This window comes from Scyliorhinus torazame, chromosome 20 (genome assembly GCF_047496885.1).
Source record: "Scyliorhinus torazame isolate Kashiwa2021f chromosome 20, sScyTor2.1, whole genome shotgun sequence".
NCBI classification, from domain to species: Eukaryota; Metazoa; Chordata; class Chondrichthyes; order Carcharhiniformes; family Scyliorhinidae; genus Scyliorhinus; species Scyliorhinus torazame.
In genome coordinates, this window is record NC_092726.1 from 86,676,831 (window position 1) to 86,689,403 (window position 12,573).

The following is a 12,573-nucleotide window of genomic DNA, read 5'->3' on the forward strand; positions in this document are numbered from 1 at the left end:
CAGCTACTTGTCCACATTCCCATCTCTGTGTGGCCAGGCTGTGCACTGTATATCCCCTGCAGCTCCAGGTCAACATTCCCATCTCTGTGTGGCCAGAATGTGCTCTGTATAAACCCTGCATCTCCTGGTCAACATTCCCATCTCTGTCTGTGGCCAGGGTGCGCACTGTATATTCCCTGCAGCTCATGGTCAACATTCCCATCTCTGTGTGGCCAGGATGTGCTCTGTATAACCCCAGCTCCTGGTCAACATTCCCATCTCTGGCTGTGGCCAGGGTGTGCACTGTATAACCCCGGCAGCTCCTGGTCATCATTCCCATCTGTGTGTAGCCAGGGTGTGCACTGTGAAGCTCCTGCAGCTCCTGGTCAACATTCCCAGCTCTGTGTGGGCAGCGTGTACTCTGTATAACTCCAGAAGCTCCTGGTCGACAATCCCATCTCTGTGTGGCCAGTGTGTGCTCTGTATAACCCCTACAACACCTGGTCAACATTCTCACATCTGCGTTGAGCCACGGTGTGCTCTGTCTAACTCTTGAAGCTCATGGTCAACATTCCCATCTCTGTGTGTAGCCAGGGTGTGCTCTACATAACCCCTGCAGCTCCCAGTCAACATTCCCATCTCTGTGTGGCCAGGGTGTGCTCTGTATAACCACTGCAGCTCCTGGTCAACATTCCCATCTCTGTGTGGCCATGGTGTGCTCTGTATAACCCCTGCTCCTGGTCAACATTCCCATCTCTGTGTGGCCAGGATGTGATCTGTGTAACCCCTGCAGCTCCTGGTCAACATTCCCATCTCTGTGTGGCCAGGGTGCGCACAGTATAACAACTGCAACTCATAGTCAACATTCCCATCGCTGTGTGGCCAGGGTGTGCTCTGTATAACCCCTGCAGCTCCTGGTCAACATTCCCATCTCTGTGTGGCCAGGGTGTGCTCTGCATTACCCCTCCTCCTGGTCAAAATTCCCATCTCTGTACGGCCAGAGTGTGCTCTGTATAACCCCAGCAGCTCCTGATCAACATTCCCATCTCTGTGTGGCCAGGGTGTGCTCTGTATAACCCCTGCAGCTCCTGGTCAACATTCCCATCTCTGTGTGGCCAGGGTGTGCACTGTATAACCCCTGCAGCTCCTGGTCAACATTCCCTTCTCTGTGTGGCCAGTGTGTTCTCTGTATAACCCCTGCAGCTCCTGGTCAACATTCCCATCTCTGTGTGGCTCGGGTGTGCTCTGTACAACACCTGCACCTGGTCAACATTCCCATCTCTGTGTGGCCAGAGTGTGCTCTGCATAACCCCTGCAGCTCCTGGACAACATTCCCATCTCTGTGTGGCCAGGGTGTGCTCTGTATAACCCGTGCAACTCCTGGACGACATTCACATCTCTGTGTGGCCTGTGTGTGCTTTCGTTAAACCCTGCAGCTGCTGGTCATCATTCCCATCTGTGTGTGTGGCCCGGGTGTGCTCTGTATAACCACTGCAACTGCTCGTCAACATTCCCATCTCTGTGTGGCCAGGGTGTGCTCCGTATAACTCCTGCAGCTCCTGGTCAACATTCCCATCTCTGTGTGGTCAGGGTTTGCTCTCTATAACCCCTGCAGCTTCTGGTCAACATTCCCATCTCTATCTGGCCAGGGGGTGCACTGTGTAACTCCTGCAGCTCCTGGTCAATATTCCCATCTCTGTGTGGGCAGGGTGTGCTCTGTATAACTCCTGCAGCTCATGGTCAACTTTCCCATCTCTGTGTGGCAAGGGTGTGCACTGTATAACCCCGGCCGCTCCTGGTCAACATTCCCATCTGTGTGTGGCCAGGTTGTGCACTGTATAACCCCTGCAGCTCCTGGTCAACATTCCCATCTCTGTGCTGCCATGATATGCACTGGAAACCACTGCAGCTCCCTGACAACATTCCCATCTCTGTGTGACCAGGGTGTGCTCTGTCTAACCACTACAGCACCTGGTCAACATTCCCTTCTCTGTGTGGCCAGGGTGTGCTCTGTATAACCCCTGCTCCTGGTCAACATCCCATCTCTGTGTGGCCAGGGTATGCACTGTATAACCCCGGCAGCTCCTGGTCAACATTCCCATCTGTGTGTGGCCAGGGTGAGCTCTGTGTAACTCCTTCAGCTCCTGGTCAAGAATCCCATCTCAGTGTGCCCAGGGTGTGCTCTGTATAACCACAGCAGCTAATGGTCAACATTCCTATCTCTGTGTGGCCAGGGTGTGCACTGTCTAACCCTTGCAGCTCCTGGTCAACAATCCCATTTCTGTGTGGCTAGGGTGCGCACTGTATAACCACTGCAGCTCCTGGTCAACATTCCCATCTCTGTGTGGCCAAAGTGTTCTCTGTATAATCCCTGATCCTGCTCCACATTCCGATTTCTGTGTGGCCAGGGTGTGCGCTGTATAACTCCTGCAGCTCCTGTTCAACATTCCCATTTCTTTGTGGCCAGGGTGTGCTCTGTATTACCCCAGCAGCTCCTGGTGAACATTCCCATCTCTGTGACCAGGGTGTGCACTGTCTAACCCCTGCAGCTCCTGGTCAACATTCCCATCTCGGTGTGTGGCCAGGGTGTGCTGTGTATAACCCCTGCAGCTCCTTGTCAACATTACCTCCTCTGTGTGGCCACGGTGTGCTCTGTATAACTCCTGCAGCTCCTGGTCAACATTCCCATCTCTCTGCGGCCAGGATGTGCACTCTATATCCACTGCAGCTCATGATCAACATTCACATCTCTGTCTGGCCAGGGTGTGCTCTGTATAATCCCTATAGCTCCTGGTCAACTTTCTCTTCTCTGTGTGTGGCCAGGGTGTGCTCTGTATAATCCCTATAGCTCCTGGTCAACATTCCCTTCTCTGTGTGTGGCCAGGGTGTGCTCTGTATAACCCCTGCTCCTGGTCAACATTCCCAGCTCTGTGTGTCCAGGGTGTGCCATGTGTAACCCCTGCAGCTCCTGGTCAACATTCCCATCTCTGTGTGCGGCCAGGGTGTGCTCTGTATAACCTCTGCAGCTCTTGTTCAACATTCCCATCTCTGTGCGGCCAGGATGTGCACTGTATATCCACTGCAGCTCCTGATCAACATTCCCATCTCTGTGTGGCCAAGGTGTGCTCTGTATAATCCCTATAGCTCCTGGGCAACATTCCCTTCTCTGTGTGTGGCCAGGGTGTGCTCTGTATAACCCCTGCTCCTGGTCAACATTCCCAGCTCTGTGTGTCCAGGGTGTGCCATGTGTAACCCCTGCAGCTCCTGGTCAATACTCCCATCTCTGTGTGGCCAGGTTGTGCTCTGTAAACCCCTGCAGCTCCTGTTCAACATTCCCATCTCTGTGTGGCCATGGTGTGCTCTGTATAACCCCTGAAGCTGCTGGTCAACATTCCCATCTTTGTGTGGCCAGGGTGTGCTCTGTATTTCCCCTGCAACTCCTGGTCAACGTTCCCATCTCTGTGTGGCCAGGTTGTGCTCTGTATAACCCCTGCAGTTCCTGGTCAACATTCCCATCTCTGTGTGAGGCCACGGTGTGCTCTATATAACTCCTGCAGCTCCTGGTCAAGATTCCCATCTCCTTGTGGCCAGGGTACGCCCAGTATAACTCCTGCAGGTCCTGGTCAACAATTCCATCTCTGTGTTTGGCAAGGGTGTGCTCTGTATAACCTCTGCAGCTCCTGGTCAACATTCCCGTCTCTGTGTGGACAGGGTGTGCTCTGTATAACCCCTGCAGCTCCTGGTCAACATTCCCATCTCTGTGTGGCAAGGGTGTTCTCTGTATAACCCCTGCAGATCCTGGTCAACATTCCCATCTCTGTGTGTGCAGGGTGTGCTCTGTATAACCCCCGCTCCTGTTTAACATTCCCATCTCTGTGTGGCCAGAGTGTGATCTGTATAACCCCAGCAGCTACTGGTCAACATTCCCATCTCTGCGTGGCCAGGCTGCGCACTGTTTCCCCCCTGCTCCTGGTCAACATTCCCATCACTGTGTGGCCAGGGTGTGCTGTGTATGACCCCTGCAGCTCCTGGTCAACATTCCCATCTCTTTGTGTGGCCACGGTGTGCTCCGAAAACCCCTGCATCTCCTGGTCAAATTGTCCATCTCTCTGTGGACACGGTGCGCACTATTTCCCCCCTGCTCCTGGTCAACATGCCCATCACTGTGTGGCCAGGGTGTGAGCTGTATAACCCCTGCAGCTCTTGGTCAACGTTCCAAACTCTGTGTGTGGCCAGGGTGTGTTCTGTATAACTCCTGCAGCTCTTGGTCAACATTCCCATCTCTATGTCTGGCCAAGGGGCGCTCTGTATAACCCCTGCATCTCCTGGTCTACATTCCCATCTCTGTGCGGCCAGGATGTGCACTGTATATCCACTGCAGCTCCTGATCAACATTCCCATTTCTGTGTGGCCAGGGTGTGCTCTGTATTATCCCTATAGCTCCTGGTCAACATTCCCTTCTCTGTGTGTGGCCAGGGAGTGCTCTGTATAACCCCTGCTCCTGGTCAACACTCCCATCTCTGTGTTGCTATGTTGTGCTCTGTTAACCCCTGCAGCTCATGTTCAACATTGCAATCTCTGTGTGTGGCCACGGTGTGCTCTGTATAACCCCTGCAGCTCTTGATTAACATTCCAATCTCTGTGTGTGGCCAGGGTGTGCACTGTATAACCCCGGCAGCTCCTGGTCGACAATTCCATCTCTGTGAGGCCAGTGTGTGCTCTGTATAACCCCTACAACTCCTTGTCAACATTCCCACGTCTGTGTTGAGCCAGGATGTGCTCTGTCTAACTCCTGAAGCTCATGGTCAACATTCCCATCTCTGTGTGTAGCCAGGGTGTGCTCTACATAACCCCTGCAGCTCCCAGTCAACATTCCCATCTCTGTGTGGCCAGGGTGTGCTCTGTATAACCCCTGCTCCTGGTCAACATTCCCATCTCTGTGTGGCCAGGATGTGATCTGTGTAACCCCTGCAGCTCCTGGTCAAAATTCCCATCTCTGTGTGGCCAGGGTGCGCACAGTATAACAACTGCAAGTCCTAGTCAACATTCCCATCGCTGTGTGGCCAGGGTGTGCTCTGCATTACCCCTGCTCCTGGTCAACATTCCCATCTCTGTGTGGCCAGAGAGTGCTCTGTATAACCCCAGCAGCTCCTGATCAACATTCCCATCTCTTTGTGGCCAGGGTGCGCTCTGTATAACCCCTGCAGCTCCTGGTCAACATTCCCATCTCTGTGTGGCCAGGGTGTGCACTGTATAACCCCTGCAGCTCCTGGTCAACATTCCCTTCTCTGTGTTGCCAGTGTGTTCTCTGTATAACCCCTGCAGCTCCTGGTCAACATTCCCATCTCTGTGTGGCTCGGGTGTGCTCTGTACAACACCTGCACCTGGTCAACATTCCCATCTCTGTGTGGCCAGAGTGTGCTCTGCATAACCCCTGCAGCTCCTGGACAACATTCCAATCTCTGTGTGGCCAGGGTGTGCTCTGTATAACCCCTGCAACTCCTGGACGACATTCACATCTCTGTGTGGCCTGTGTGTGCTTTCGTTAAACCCTGCAGCTGCTGGTCAACATTTCCATCTGTGTGTGTGGCCCGGGTGTGCTCTGTATAACCCCTGCAACTGCTCGTCAACATTCCCATCTCTGTGTGGCCAGGGTGTGCTCGTATAACTCCTGCAGCTCCTGGTCAACATTCCCATCTCTGTGTGGTCAGGGTTTGCTCTCTATAACCCCTGCATCTCCTGGACAGCATTCCCATCTCTGTGTGGCCAGGGTGTGCTCTGTATAACCCCTGCTCCTGGTCAACATTCCATCTCTGTGTGGCCAGGGTGAGCTCTGTGTAACTCCTTCAGCTCCTGGTCAACAACCCCATCTCAGTGTGCCCAGGGTGTGCTCTGTATAACCACAGCAGCTAATGGTCAACATTCCTATCTCTGTGTGGCCAGGGTGTGCACTGTCTAACCCTTGCAGCTCCTGGTCAACATTCCCATTTCTGTGTGGCTAGGGTGCGCACTGTACAACCACTGCAGCTCCTGGTCAACATTCCCATCTCTGTGTGGCTAGGGTGCGCACTGTATAACCACTGCAGCTCCTGGTCAACATTCCCATCTCTTTGTGGCCAAAGTGTTCTCTGTATAACCCCTGATCCTGCTCCACATTCCGATTTTTGTGTGGCCAGGGTGTGCTCTGTATAACTCCTGCAGCTCCTGATCAACATTCCCATCTCTGTGTGGCCAGGGTGTGTTCTGTATTACCCCAGCAGCTCCTGGTGAACATTCCCATTTTTGTGTGACCATGGTGTGCACTGTCTAACCCCTGCAGCTCCTGCTCAACATTCCCATCTCGGTGTGTGGTCATGGTGTGCTGTGTATAACCCCTGCAGCTCCTTGTCAACATTACCTCCTCTGTGTGGCCACGGTGTGCTCTGTATAACTCCTGCAGCTCCTGGTCAACAGTCCCATCTCTGTGCGGCCAGGATGTGCACTCTATATCCACTGCAGCTCCTGATCAACATTCACATTTCTGTGTAGCCAGTGTGTGCTCTGTATAATCCCTATAGCTCCTGGTCAACATTCCCTTATTTGTGTGTGGCCAGGGTGTGCTCTACATAACCACTGCAGCTCCTGGTCAACATTTCCATCTCTGTGTGGCCATGGTGTTCTCTGTATAACCCCTGCAACTGCTCGTCATCATTCCCATCTCTGTGTGGGGCCAGGGTGTGCTCTGTATAACTCCTGCAGCTTCTGGTCAACATTCCCATCTCTGTGTGCTCAGGGTTTGCTCTGTATAACCCCTGCAGCTTCTGGTCAACATTCCCATCTCTGTCTGGCCAGGGTGTGCACTGTGTAACTCCTGCAGTTCCTGGTCAACATTCCCATCTCTGTGTGGGCAGGGTGTGCTCTGTATAACTCCTGCAGCTCGTGGTCAACTTTCCCATCTCTGTGTGGCAAGGGTGTGCACTGTATAACCCCGGCAGCTCCTGGTCAACATTCCCATCTGTGTGTGGCCAGGTTGTGCACTGTATAACCTCTGCAGCTCCTGGTCAACATTCCCATCTCTGTGCGGCCATGATGTGCACTGGAAACTACTGCAGCTCCTGACAACATTCCCATCTCTGTGTGGCTAGGGTGTGCTCTGTCTAACCCCTACAGGTCCTGGTCAACATTCCCTTCTCTGTGTGGCCAGGTTGCGCTCTGTATAACCCCTGCTCCTGGTCAACATCCCATCTCTGTGTGGCCAGGGTGTGCACTGTATAACCCCGGCAGCTCCTGGTCAACATTCCCATCTGTGTGTGGCCAGGTTGAGCTCTGTGTAACTCCTGCAGCTCCAGGTCAACAATCCCATCTCAGTGTGGCCAGGGTGTGCTCTGTATAACCACAGCAGCTAATGGTCAACATTCCTATCTCTGTGTGGCCAGGGTGTGCACTGTCTAACCCTTGCAGCTCCTGGTCAACATTCCCATCTCTGTGTGGCTAGGGTGCGCACTGTATAACCCCTGCAGCTCCTGGTCAACATTCCCATCTTTATGTGGCCAGGTTGTGCACTTTATATCCCCTGCAGCTCCTGGTCATCATTCCCATCAATGTGCGGCCATGATGTGCACTGGAAACTACTGCAGCTCCTGACAATATTCCCATCTCTGTGTGGCCAGGTTGTGCACTGTCTAACCCCGGCAGCTACTGGTCAACATTCCCATCTGTGTGTGGCCAGGGTGAGCTCTGTGTAACTCCTGCAGCTCCTGGTCAACAATCCCAACTCTGTGTGGCCAGGGTGTGCTTTGTAAAATTCCTGCAGCTCCTGCTCCACATTCCGATTTCTGTGTGGCCAGGGTGTGCACTGTCTAACCCCTGCAGCTCCTGGTCAACATTCCCATCTCTGTGTGGTCAGGGCTTGCTCTGTATAACCCCTGCAGCTTCTGGTCAACATTCCCATCTCTGTCTGGCCAGGGTGTGCACTGTCTAACTCCTGCAGTTCCTGGTCAACATTCCCATCTCTGTGTGGGCAAGGTGTGCTCTGTATAACTCCTGCAGCTCGTGGTCAACTTTCCCATCTCTGTGTTGCAAGGGTGTGCACTGTATAACCCCGGCATCTCCTGGTCAACATTCCCATCTGTGTGTGGCCAGGTTGTGCACTGTATAACCCCTGCAGCTCCTGGTCAACATTCCCATCTCTGTGCGGCCATGATGTGCACTGGAAACTACTGCTGCGCCTGACAACATTCCCATCTCTGTGTGGCCAGGGTGTGCTCTGTCTAACCCCTACAGGTCCTGGTCAACATTCCCTTCTCTGTGTGGCCAGGTTGTGCTCTGTATAACCCCTGCTCCTGGTCAACATCCCATCTCTGTGTGTCCAGGGTGTGCACTGTATAACCCCGGCAGCTCCTGGTCAACATTCCCATCAGTGTGTGGCCAGGGTGTGCTTTGTAAAATTCCTGCAGCTCCTTCTCCACATTCCGATTTCTGTGTGGCCAGGGTGTGCACTGTCTAACCCCTGCAGCTCCTGGTCAACATTCACATCTCTGAGTGGCCAGAGTGTGCTCTGCATAACCGCTGCAGCTCTTTGTCGACATTCACATCTCTGTGTGTACAGGGTGTGCTCTGTATATCGACTACAGCTCATGGACAACATTCCCATCTCTGTGCGGCCAGTGTATGTTTGTTTAACCCCTGCAGCTCCTGGTCAACATTCCCATCCCTGAGTGGGCAGTGTGTGCTCTGTATAACCCCTGCAGCTCCTGGTCATCATTCCCATCTCTGTGTGGACATGGTGTGCGCTGCAAACCCATGCAGCTCCTGGTCAGCATTCCCATATCTGTGTGGCCAGGGTGTGCTCTGTATAACCCCTGCAGCACCTTGTCAACATTCCCATCTCTGTGTGGCCAGGGTATGATCTGTATAACCCCTGCACCTGGTCAACATTCCCATCTCTGTGTGGCCTGAGTGTGCTCTGCATAACCCCTGCAGCTCCTGGACAACATTCCCATCTCTGTGTTGCCAGGGTGTGCTCTGTATAATACCTGCAACTCCTGGACAACATTCACATCTCTATGTGGACTGTGTGTGCTTTCGTTGAACCCTGCAGCTGCTGGTCAACATTTCCATCTGTGTGTGTGGCCCGGGTGTGCTCTGTATAACCCCTGCAACTGCTCGTCAACAATCCCATCTCTGTGTGGCCAGGGTGTGCTCCGTATAACTCCTGCAGCTCCTGGTCAACATTCCCATCTCTGTGTGGTCAGGGTTTGCTCTGTATAACCCCTGCAGCTTCTGGTCAACATTCCCATCTCTGTCTGGCCAGGGTGTGCACTTTGTAACTCCTGCAGTTCCTGGTCAACATAACCATCTCTGTGTGGGCAGTGTGTGCTCTGTATAACTCCTGCAGCTCGTGGTCAACTTTCCCATCTCTGTGTGGCAAGGGTGTGCACTGTATAACCCCGGCATTTCCTGGTCAACATTCCCATCTGTGTGTGGCCAGGTTGTGCACTGTATAACCCCTGCAGCTCCTGGTCAACATTCCCATCTCTGTGCGGCCATGATGTGCACTGGAAACTACTGCAGCTCCTGACAACATTCCCATCTCTGTGTGGCCAGGGTGTGCTCTGCCTAACCCCTACAGCTCCTGGGCAACATTCCCTTCTCTGTGTGGCCAGGTTGTGCTCTGTATAACCCCTGCTCCTGGTCAACATCCCATCTCTGTGTGGCCAGGGTGTGCTCTGTATAACTCCTGCAGCTCCTGATCAACATTCCCATCTCTGTGTGGCCAGGGTGTGTTCTGTATTACCCCAGCAGCTCCTGGTGAACATTCCCATTTTTGTGTGACCATGGTGTGCACTGTCTAACCCCTGCAGCTCCTGCTCAACATTCCCATCTCGGTGTGTGGTCATGGTGTGCTGTGTATAACCCCTGCAGCTCCTTGTCAACATTACCTCCTCTGTGTGGCCACGGTGTGCTCTGTATAACTCCTGCAGCTCCTGGTCAACAGTCCCATCTCTGTGCGGCCAGGATGTGCACTCTATATCCACTGCAGCTCCTGATCAACATTCACATTTCTGTGTAGCCAGTGTGTGCTCTGTATAATCCCTATAGCTCCTGGTCAACATTCCCTTATTTGTGTGTGGCCAGGGTGTGCTCTACATAACCACTGCAGCTCCTGGTCAACATTCCCATCTCTGTGTGGCCATGGTGTTCTCTGTATAACCCCTGCAGCTTCTGGTCAACATTCCCATCTCTGTGTGCTCAGGGTTTGCTCTGTATAACCCCTGCAGCTTCTGGTCAACATTCCCATCTCTGTCTGGCCAGGGTGTGCACTGTGTAACTCCTGCAGTTCCTGGTCAACATTCCCATCTCTGTGTGGGCAGGGTGTGCTCTGTATAACTCCTGCAGCTCGTGGTCAACTTTCCCATCTCTGTGTGGCAAGGGTGTGCACTGTATAACCCCGGCAGCTCCTGGTCAACATTCCCATCTGTGTGTGGCCAGGTTGTGCACTGTATAACCTCTGCAGCTCCTGGTCAACATTCCCATCTCTGTGCGGCCATGATGTGCACTGGAAACTACTGCAGCTCCTGACAACATTCCCATCTCTGTGTGGCTAGGGTGTGCTCTGTCTAACCCCTACAGGTCCTGGTCAACATTCCCTTCTCTGTGTGGCCAGGTTGCGCTCTGTATAACCCCTGCTCCTGGTCAACATCCCATCTCTGTGTGGCCAGGGTGTGCACTGTATAACCCCGGCAGCTCCTGGTCAACATTCCCATCTGTGTGTGGCCAGGTTGAGCTCTGTGTAACTCCTGCAGCTCCAGGTCAACAATCCCATCTCAGTGTGGCCAGGGTGTGCTCTGTATAACCACAGCAGCTAATGGTCAACATTCCTATCTCTGTGTGGCCAGGGTGTGCACTGTCTAACCCTTGCAGCTCCTGGTCAACATTCCCATCTCTGTGTGGCTAGGGTGCGCACTGTATAACCCCTGCAGCTCCTGGTCAACATTCCCATCTTTGTGTGGCCAGGTTGTGCACTTTATATCCCCTGCAGCTCCTGGTCATCATTCCCATCAATGTGCGGCCATGATGTGCACTGGAAACTACTGCAGCTCCTGACAATATTCCCATCTCTGTGTGGCCAGGTTGTGCACTGTCTAACCCCGGCAGCTACTGGTCAACATTCCCATCTGTGTGTGGCCAGGGTGAGCTCTGTGTAACTCCTGCAGCTCCTGGTCAACAATCCCAACTCTGTGTGGCCAGGGTGTGCTTTGTAAAATTCCTGCAGCTCCTGCTCCACATTCCGATTTCTGTGTGGCCAGGGTGTGCACTGTCTAACCCCTGCAGCTCCTGGTCAACATTCCCATCTCTGTGTGGTCAGGGCTTGCTCTGTATAACCCCTGCAGCTTCTGGTCAACATTCCCATCTCTGTCTGGCCAGGGTGTGCACTGTCTAACTCCTGCAGTTCCTGGTCAACATTCCCATCTCTGTGTGGGCAAGGTGTGCTCTGTATAACTCCTGCAGCTCGTGGTCAACTTTCCCATCTCTGTGTTGCAAGGGTGTGCACTGTATAACCCCGGCATCTCCTGGTCAACATTCCCATCTGTGTGTGGCCAGGTTGTGCACTGTATAACCCCTGCAGCTCCTGGTCAACATTCCCATCTCTGTGCGGCCATGATGTGCACTGGAAACTACTGCTGCGCCTGACAACATTCCCATCTCTGTGTGGCCAGGGTGTGCTCTGTCTAACCCCTACAGGTCCTGGTCAACATTCCCTTCTCTGTGTGGCCAGGTTGTGCTCTGTATAACCCCTGCTCCTGGTCAACATCCCATCTCTGTGTGTCCAGGGTGTGCACTGTATAACCCCGGCAGCTCCTGGTCAACATTCCCATCAGTGTGTGGCCAGGGTGTGCTTTGTAAAATTCCTGCAGCTCCTTCTCCACATTCCGATTTCTGTGTGGCCAGGGTGTGCACTGTCTAACCCCTGCAGCTCCTGGTCAACATTCACATCTCTGAGTGGCCAGAGTGTGCTCTGCATAACCGCTGCAGCTCTTTGTCGACATTCACATCTCTGTGTGTACAGGGTGTGCTCTGTATATCGACTACAGCTCATGGACAACATTCCCATCTCTGTGCGGCCAGTGTATGTTTGTTTAACCCCTGCAGCTCCTGGTCAACATTCCCATCCCTGAGTGGGCACTGTGTGCTCTGTATAACCCCTGCAGCTCCTGGTCATCATTCCCATCTCTGTGTGGACATGGTGTGCGCTGCAAACCCATGCAGCTCCTGGTCAGCATTCCCATATCTGTGTGGCCAGGGTGTGCTCTGTATAACCCCTGCAGCACCTTGTCAACATTCCCATCTCTGTGTGGCCAGGGTATGATCTGTATAACCCCTGCACCTGGTCAACATTCCCATCTCTGTGTGGCCTGAGTGTGCTCTGCATAACCCCTGCAGCTCCTGGACAACATTCCCATCTCTGTGTTGCCAGTGTGTGCTCTGTATAATACCTGCAACTCCTGGACAACATTCACATCTCTATGTGGACTGTGTGTGCTTTCGTTGAACCCTGCAGCTGCTGGTCAACATTTCCATCTGTGTGTGTGGCCCGGGTGTGCTCTGTATAAC